This window comes from Phaseolus vulgaris, chromosome 3, assembly GCF_051622355.1.
Source record: "Phaseolus vulgaris cultivar YP4 chromosome 3, ASM5162235v1, whole genome shotgun sequence".
NCBI classification, from domain to species: domain Eukaryota; kingdom Viridiplantae; phylum Streptophyta; class Magnoliopsida; order Fabales; family Fabaceae; genus Phaseolus; species Phaseolus vulgaris.
The window spans coordinates 1,970,001-1,980,000 of NC_143500.1; positions in this window are offsets into that span (position 1 = coordinate 1,970,001).

The following is a 10,000-nucleotide window of genomic DNA, read 5'->3' on the forward strand; positions in this document are numbered from 1 at the left end:
GGCCAGACATGATGGCCCCTTCCCCGCGAACGGTTGGATGCCATACCCCCTTGATGATGCTCACAAGTCTTCAAATCAGCCACACAGTATGATTTGTGTGGCACAAATCTTCCCCGATCGCACCGGGCCACAGTTCCAACCCGTCTCATCCGTGCTTCTTCTCCACCAGGACCACCATGGCGGATCGCCAAGATGATCTTGAGGGAGAAGCCATGCAGATGAGGTCGTGCCTTCCCTGTGGTGGGCACGCTACTGGACCGAGAGTAATAAAGCTCTTTTTATCAACCACATGACCCTGGGCATAACCAGCACAAATGTGAGCCCAAGCGGACGTTGACTGATGACATTACCCCCGACCGGCAGCAGGCCAGACATGATGGCCCCTTCCCCGCGAACGGTTGGAAGCCATACCCCCTTGATGATGCTCACAAGTCTTGAAATCAGCCACACAGTACGATTTGTGTGGCACAAATCTTCCCCGATCGCACCGGGCCACAGTTCCAACCCGTCTCATCCGTGCTTCTTCTCCACCAGGACCACCATGGCGGATCGCCAAGATGATCTTGAGGGAGAAGCCATGCAGATGAGGCCGTGCCTTCCCTGTGGTGGCCACGCTACTGGAACGAGAGTAATAAAGCCCTTTTTATCAACCACATGACCCTGGGCGTAACCAGCACAAATGTGAGCCCAAGCGGACGTTGACTGATGACATTACCCCCGCCCGGCAGCAAGCCAGACATGATGGCCCCTTCCCCGCGAACGGTTGGAAGCCATACCCCCTTCATAATGCTCACAAGTTTAGAAATGAGCCACACAACGAAAATCCCACAAGCGTGCCACAACTTCACATAACAGATTCACATTTTTTTCCCACCGAGTCTAGTCGGCCGGAGCCGACGGCGGCCACCACCATGCCGCCCCCACACTGCCTGACACCAACCCAAGTTGGTGGATCAACCATGTGTGGGCGTTTTGGCTTGCCCATGCAGAAAGCAAGCCAAAACGTGAGGGGGGAATGCAAGGACCGCACAAAAATCTTCCCTGGTGCAAAGCTGGCTGCATTGAGGAGCACCCCCCCCCTATAATAGCTAAATATGCAAAAGCCACTTTTGTACAAGTAGATACACTTTTTTTGAGCAGACATAAGTTCTGTTTTGGGACCTAGAGAATGAATTTTCACGAGATTTTTTGCAGGGATCCTCATAAAAATGGTACAACGTTGCCTGCAAAAAATTAGAATTTTTCAACATGGGGAAGTATTTTTTTTATTTTTCCAAAGACCCGAAATGTGGAAAATTCGGGAAAAATGGAAAAACGTATCTAGACACCGTATTTTTGCGTGATTTTTTCCAGTCCATCCCATAATAATATCAAGAAGGTGCCCACCAAGTTTCGTTAAGATTGGCAAAGGTTTCGAATTTTCATGAATTTTTTTCAAAACGCTCTATTTTCCAACATTTCAAAAATTCAAAACCACATCAAGATGGCTTGGTTTTGCTACCAAACTTTGTAGACCTCATTCTGCATGCATTTGTGACACTTTCCAACCAACAAACCTCAAAAACCACGACTTTGAAAATTTCATGAATCATGGCACACCACCAAGTCACAAAATCAAGCCAAAAAACCAAAATCATGGAACTTGCCCATGGACCAACCATGTCAAGATCAATTCCTTTTGCTCCCAAACTTCTCCCACATCACTTTCTAAGCATTTGTGAGCATTGAGTCCAGCCAGTTTTCCAAAACCAAGATTTTCGTTTTTCACCCCACACACCACCAAGTCACAAAATCAAGCCAAAAAACCAAAATCATGGAACTTGGCCAAGGACCAACTATGTCAAGATGAATTCCTTTTGCTCCCAAACTTCACCCACATCACTTTCTAAGCATTTGTGAGCATTGAGTGCAGCCAGTTTTCCAAAACCATGATTTTCCTTTTTCACCCCACACACCACCAAGTCACAAAATCAAGCCAAAAAACCAAAATCATGGAACTTGCCCATGGACCAACCATGTCAAGATCAATTCCTTTTGCTCCCAAACTTCTCCCACATCACTTTCTAGGCATTTGTGAGCATTGAGTCCAGCCAGATTTGCAAAACCAAGATTTTCGTTTTTCACCCCACACACCACCAAGTCACAAAATCAAGCCAAAAAACCAAAATCATGGAAGTTGGCCATGGACCAACTATGTCAAGATCAATTCCTTTTGCTCCCAAACTTCTCCCACATCACTTTCTAAGCATTTGTGAGCATTGAACGCAGCCAGTTTTCCAAAACCATGATTTTCGTTTTTCACCCCACACACCACCAAGTCACAAAATCAAGCCAAAAAACCAAAATCATGGAACTTGCCCATGGACCAACTATGTCAAGATAATTTCCTTTTGCTCCCAAACTTCTCCCACATCACTTTCTAGGCATTTGTGAGCATTGAGTGCAGCCAGTTTTCCAAAACCAAGATTTTCGTTTTTCACCCCACACACCACCAAGTCACAAAATCAAGCCAAAAAACCAAAATCATGGAACTTGCCCATGGACCAACTTTGTCAAGATCAATTCCTTTTGCTCCCAAACTTCACCCACATCACTTTCTAAGCATTTGTGAGCATTGAGTGCAGCCAGTTTTCCAAAACCATGATTTTCGTTTTTCACCCCACACACCACCAAGTCACAAAATCAAGCCAAAAAACCAAAATCATGGAACTTGGCTATGGACCAACTATAGCAAGATGAATTCCTTTTGTTCCCAAACTTCACCCACATCACTTTCTAGGCATTTGTGAGCATTGAGTCCAGCCAGTTTTGCAAAACCATGATTTTCGTTTTTCACCCCACACACCACCAAGTCACAAAATCAAGCCAAAAAACCAAAATCATGGAACTTGGCCATGGACCAACCATGTCAAGATCAATTCATTTTGCTCCCAAACTTCTCCCACATGACTTTCTAGGCATTTGTGAGGATTGAGTCCAGCCAGATTTCCAAAACCAAGATTTTCGTTTTTCACCCCACACACCACCAAGTCACAAAATCAAGCCAAAAAACCAAAATCATGGAACTTGGCCATGGACCAACTGATGGAGATCAAGCTCAAGAGGACATGGAGGCCAATCAACAAGATCAAGACGAGGTGGAGGCACAAATAGAAGACGCCCATGGAGGTCAAAATCCACCTCAAAGGATTACAAGAAGCATGTTCAAAGCTTTGGGAGCTAGAGGACATTTATTTTCTCTTTTTGTAATTTCTTTAGTTGAAGGTGCTTAGAGGGAAACATTAGAAACCTCTTTTGTTTTAGCATCTTGTAGGTTTTTAGTTAGGAGCTTTGGGGGGTGTATTAGTAGATAGGTGTAGAAGTAGAATAGGAGGTGCCAAAGTGAAGGAAAGGATCACACCTTCCTCGTGCTTAAGATAGGCACCGGTTCTAGAATGTTTTGGGAGGGAAATTTTGAATTGTTTTAGCTTGCATTTTCAGCACCTTCGGCTATATATAGAGGTGCTCTCTTTGTAAATTGCAGATTGGAATTAATCTAAGAAAACTCTACTCAAATTTTGAGTGACCTTTGGAGAGCTTTTGGAGCCTTCTACACTAGTCTTATCTTGATGGATCCATGGAGTCCTCAAGTGGCGGCAGCACCTCTTATCTAGGAGCAATTCCACACTTCTAGTGGCGAGTTCATCCAACATCCTTCCATCTTCATGAGCACTCTCTTCTCCTTCCTTTCTTCTTCTTCAATTGTTCATGTTGCCTTGTGTTCTTGAGTTTTTTCAGTTTCGGTTTTTCTAGTTTCCAGCACTATGTTCTGTTCTTGTTCTTAATTCTGTTCGGTTCAATTGTTTAGTGTTTATTTCTGTTCGGTCATTTCAATTTTTTAATCTCCTTGTTGATTCAATTTGACAATATTTGGTTCATCCAAATGAGTTTGGGAATTGGTACTAGTTTTTGGTGAGTTCTTGTCTTAGAACAATGATCCAACTCTAAGAAAAGTGCTTCTATATTTTCCAGCTCAAGGTGATTCCTAAAAATGTCAAGAATCTTGTTCTATGTGGCTATTGGAATCACATCATGTGGTATCAAGAGTTTAGGTGTGTTCTTGTTTAATTGTTGAGTTGTGTAGCACTTTAATTCAAGAGCTCTTTTAATTTCTTGCAATTTAAGTTTCTGTTTTAGAATTTTACTTGAGTATTCTTGCTGTTTTTCTTTTATACCAAGTGTTTGTGAAAAGGTTTATGGCACTCATTCTTCTTATGAGTATGGTTGCTCTTTTGGAATGGCATTATCCTTCCTAGAGTTTACCTTAAGCTTCCTTTCACTTGTTACAATTTGTGATGTGTCTTTTAATTTTGTAATCATGTCAAGTTTTGTCTTAGTCATGTTATTCCATATATGTCATTACTTCTAGTAGTACTTTTATTGCTTTGATTGTTTCTTGCTTTAGTGTCATATAATTTTCTGAATTGATGTTGATCCTTTGTGCATTTTCTTTTTAGATTTGAGTTCATACTTGTATTCTAGACCTATACAAGTTCCAATACATCATTTTCTATTATGTCTTTGCTAGTTCATCATCCTGTTTTTTATTCCTATTAGGATTCCTCTGTTTCTGAAAAAAGTGCTTACTGTTTTTGCCTTATTACAATTGATTTACGTTCTGGAAAATTTTGAAATTCTGGATTTGAGATATTCAAAGTGTTAGAAAATAATAGAAAAAAGAATCATTCAGAAATATGAAGTACACAAAAAATGATAAATAAAATAAAAAAAGTGTACATTCCTGCCAAAAAAAAAATACGGTAATCTGGCAGCGATTTTAAAAAATTTATTTCTCTCAATTGGCTTACTGTTTTTAATTGATTCCAGTGCCATTATTGAGTTAACATCTTGAAGTTTCTGTGGTATAAATTTCATAATCCAGTTCGCTCTACATCATTCCAGTTAAATCAGTGAAAATCAAGTACAGTTTGCATAAAAAAAAAAATTTCCAGTAGCTAAATTTTTGTTTTCTTCATCTATTCTAGTGCTTTTCCTTAAGTATTCTTTTGTGTGCCTACTTTCTCATTGAGTTCTTTATTTTCTTGATTGTCTTTCATTCCTTACTCTTTGAGTTTGTCTTACATATAGTTTTCCTTTTGCAATTACCTTTCCTTGCTTATACCTTTTCTTGTTTGTCTTTATTGTTTCTTTGGTTTTGTGGTGGTTTGTTCTTAAGATTGGTGTGCTTGCTTTGACATCTTTCATTTGAGGATTCCAAGGCCTCAAGATCAGATTGGTGCAAGAACATTATTTCTTTGAGAGTGACCTCTTTTTCAGCCTCATTTCACTTCGGCAGTTTGCTTTGAAACACTCACTGTTTTTGCTAATTTTTAACTTGTTTGCTGTTTTTGTGTGTTTGCTGTTTTTAATTTCCAATGGCTGGATTTTCAAGTGATGCATCCTACAAGCAGAATTCTCCTTCCAAAGCTTCAATCCTTGGTGAATTACATGAAGCTCAAAGAACAATTAGACGGTTGGAGGAGAAAATGCAAAAGATGGAGGTCCACCAAGCTAGACAATCTCCTTCTATCCATGATGGGCATCATTCTCATAGACCATCTTCAAGAGCTTCTTCCAATGATTTTGACCGTGAAGATGAGCATAGGAGAAGGAGACCTCCACCCCAAGTCCATGGACAAAGACATCATCACCATGGGGAAAGAATTCACTACGGCAATGGCTTCTATCATGATGCAAAGGCCAAGCTTCCTTCGGTCAAGCTACCTTGTTTTAATGGTTCTAGTGATCCAAATGTATATTTAGATTGGGAGGCTAAGTGTGAACAAATTTTTGAGATCCATGAGATCCAAGATGAGCATAAGCTCAAGCTAGCCACCCTAGAGTTTAGTGATTATGCCATGAAATGGTGGCATGGAATTGTAAAGGACATTATCTATCACAAGGGTCCTCCCGTGGACTCTTGGAACTCTTTAAAGGATCATATGCGCGCTAGGTTTGTGCCCCCACATTTTAGGAAAGACCTCATGTTGAGACTCCAACGGTTTCAACAAGGCACGCTAAATGTGGATGAATATTATAAGGAGCTTGAGACGCTTGTGCTTAAAATTGAATTAGAAGAAAGTGAGGAAGCCATGGTTGCTAGGTTTGTGAGTGGTCTTAGGAAGGATATTCAAGACATTGTTGAGTTACAAGAGTATTCATCATTGGGTTCTTTAGTTCATCTTGCAATGAAGGTGGAAGCCCAACTTGCTAAGAAAAACTCTTTTAAAAATGCTTCCAATGATGGATACTACTCCAAGTCTTGGAGAAACAAAACTTCTTTTTCTAAACATCCTTCCAAAGATTCTTCTTTCAAACCCAAGGAATCTAAGCCATCTACTTCTAGACCTAAGTCTCCCACTAGAACATCTAATACTAAATGCTTTAAATGTATGGGTTATGGTCATATTGCTGCAAATTGTCCTTCCAAACGAAGTATGTACATGCATGAGGGCATTGTAGTTAGTGAGCATGATTCGGATTCTTCAAAGCATTCATTGCATTCTCATGCATCTAATGAGGAAGAGAGCGAATGTCTACTTGAAGGGGACTTGTTAGTTGTGAGAAGACTTCTTGGACAAGTTTCACAACCTTTTGATGAAAGTCAAAGGCAAAATATTTTCCATACAAGATGTCTTATTCAAAACAACATTTGTTCCTTGATAGTGGATGGGGGTAGTTGTGCAAATGTGGCTAGTACAAGAGTAGTAGATAAGCTTGGATTGCCTACTATCTCTCATACAAAGCCCTACAAATTACAATGGCTTAGTGAAGTAGGAGAAATAATTGTTAATAAACAAGTCCTCATCCATTTCTCCATTGGAAAATACAAAGATGAGGTATTATGTGATGTTGTGCCCATGGAAGCCACTCATGTTCTTTTGGGAAGGCCTTGGCAATTTGATAGAAAAGTTTTACATGATGGCTTTACCAACAAACTCTCTTTTGAATTCCATGGTCACAAGGTTACTTTAAAATCTCTCTCTCCAAGAGAAGTCCATGAGGATCAAGTTATCATGAAGAAAAAGAGGGAGAGTGAAAAAGATAAAAAAGATAAGAGTTCTAAGCCTACACTCCTTGTGTCTAGGCGTGACATTGAAAGGGAATTAGTGGCTCATCATCCTCTTTTCTTAGCCATCCCTAGAACTCTTAGAGTAGAATCACTTGTTGATAGTCCTCATTGCTTGGAAAAATTGGTAGAAGAGTTCCAAGATGTGTTTCAAGATCCTCCAAATGGACTTCCACCTTTGAGAGGGATTGAGCACCAAATTGATTTGATACCGGGCTCTTCTTTACCAAATCGTCCAGCATATAGGACCAATCCAAGTGAAACCAAGGAAATTCGCCAACAAATTGAGGCTTTGATTGAGAAAGGGTGGGTGCAAGATAGCATGAGTCCTTGTGCTATGCCTATCATCTTAGTGCCAAAAAAGGATGGCACATGGCGAATGTGTTCGGATTGTAGGACCATCAATAACATAACAATTAAGTATAGGCATCCCATACCTAGACTAGATGATTTGTTGGATGAATTACATGGTTCCAAAATCTTTTCAAAGATTGATCTTAAAAGCGGCTACAATCAAATCCGTATCAAACCGGGTGATGAATGGAAGACGGCTTTTAAGACCAACTTTGGTTTATATGAGTGGTTAGTTATGCCTTTTGGTTTAACTAATGCTCCAAGTACCTTCATGCGCCTCATGCATCATGTTCTTAGACCTTTCATTGGTAAGTTTGTTGTGGTTTACTTTGATGACATTCTCATTTATAGCTTATCTTTGAATGACCATAGGTTGCATGTTAGGCAAGTTTTAGAAACCCTTAGGAAGGAACATTTGTATGCTAACCTTGCTAAATGTATGTTTGCTCTTGATCATATAGAATTCCTAGGGTTTGTTGTAAGTTGTAAAGGGGTCCATGTGGACAAAACAAAGGTGGTGGCCATTCAAAATTGGCCTACACCAAAATCTTTGAATGAGGTCCGAAGTTTTCATGGACTAGCTTCTTTCTATAGAAGATTTGTCCCAAACTTTGGTTTCATTGCCGCACCACTCAATGACATAGTGAAAAAGGATGTGGTCTTTCATTGGGGAGAAGCACAACAAAATGCTTTTGATACTTTGAAAGAAAAATTGACTAATGCTCCCATCTTGGCCCTTCCTAATTTCACTAAGACATTTGAGATTGAGTGTGATGCTTCAAGCATAGGTATTGGGGCTGTTCTCCTTCAAGAGGGCCACCCCATAGCCTATTTTAGTGAGAAATTGAAGGGAAGTCATCTCAACTATTCCACTTATGATAAAGAATTATATGCACTTGTTAGGGCTTTGTTTACTTGGCAACACTATCTTTTTCCCAAAGAGTTTGTGATACATAGTGATCATGAATCTCTTAAATATTTGAAAAGCCAAAACAAACTTAACAAGAGGCATGCTAAGTGGGTGGAATTCATTGAGCAATTTCCTTATGTGATCAAACACAAGCAAGGCAAAATTAATATTGTGGCGGATGCTCTTTCTAGAAGATACACCTTGCTAAACCTTTTAACCTCTCAATATATTGGTTTTGATCACATTAAGGAACTTTATCATGATGACCTTGATTTTTCTCCCATCTATCAAGAGTGTCTTAAGGGAGGACACAAAGACTTTTTTATTCAAGATGGCTTTCTTTTTAAAGGAAAACGTCTTTGTGTTCCCCAAAGCTCTATTAGATTATCTCTTGTTAGAGAAGCTCATGAGGGGGGTTTAATGGGACATTTTGGGGTTGCTAAAACTTTGGATGTGTTGCATGAACATTTCTTTTGGCCTCATATGCATAAACATGTTCATAGTTTGTGTGATAAATGCATAGCTTGCCGCAAAGCTAAGTCTAAAATGCATCCCCATGGTCTATATACTCCTCTTCCTATCCCTTCAATGCCTTGGGTAGATATATCTATGGATTTCATCTTAGGCTTACCCAAGACATCAAAGGGAAAGGACTCCATTTTTGTGGTAGTGGATCGTTTTTCAAAGATGGCTCACTTTATTCCTTGCCACAAAGTGGATGATGCATGCCACATTGCAAACCTCTTCTTCCAAGAAGTGGTTCGCTTGCATGGGATTCCTAGGTCTATAGTGTCCGATAGAGATCCTAAATTCTTGAGTCACTTTTGGAAGACCTTGTGGGGCAAGCTTGGAACTAAGCTTTTATTTTCTACCACTTGCCACCCACAAACTGATGGTCAAACTGAGGTGGTGAATAGAACTTTGGGACAACTATTGAGATGCTTTATTTCGGGGAATCCTAGAGTGTGGGAGAATTTACTAGCCCATGTTGAGTTTGCATATAACCGAGTAGTAAATTCTACCACCTCCCATTCTCCTTTTGAGGTGGTCTATGGGTTTAATCCCCTAACACCTCTTGATCTTCTTCCTATTCCCCTTCTTGGAGATGTCTTGTGCAAAGATGGGGATGAAAAGGCTTCTTTTGTGAAAACTTTGCATAAAGACATCAAGAAGAGAATTGAGAAGAAGGTTGGCAAGTATGCTGAACTTGCCAATAAAAGGAGAAAAGCATTGTTGTTTGATGAGGGCGATTGGGTTTGGCTTCACTTGAGGAAGGATCGTTTTCCTACTCAAAGGAAGTCCAAACTCATGCCTCGAGGGGATGGACCTTTCCAAGTCCTCAAGAGGATTAATGACAATGCTTATGAGTTAGATATGCCTGATACATTCTTAGGTAGTCATACTTTTAATGTCAGCGATCTAACTCCTTTTTCTGTAGGTCTCCAGAATTCGTGGTCGAATTCTCTCCAACTCGGGGAGTATGATGGAGATCAAGCTCAAGAGGACATGGAGGCCAATCAACAAGATCAAGACGAGGTGGAGGCACAAATAGAAGACGCCCATGGAGGTCAAAATCCACCTCAAAGGATTACAAGAAGCATGTTCAAAGCTTTGGGAGCTAGAGGACA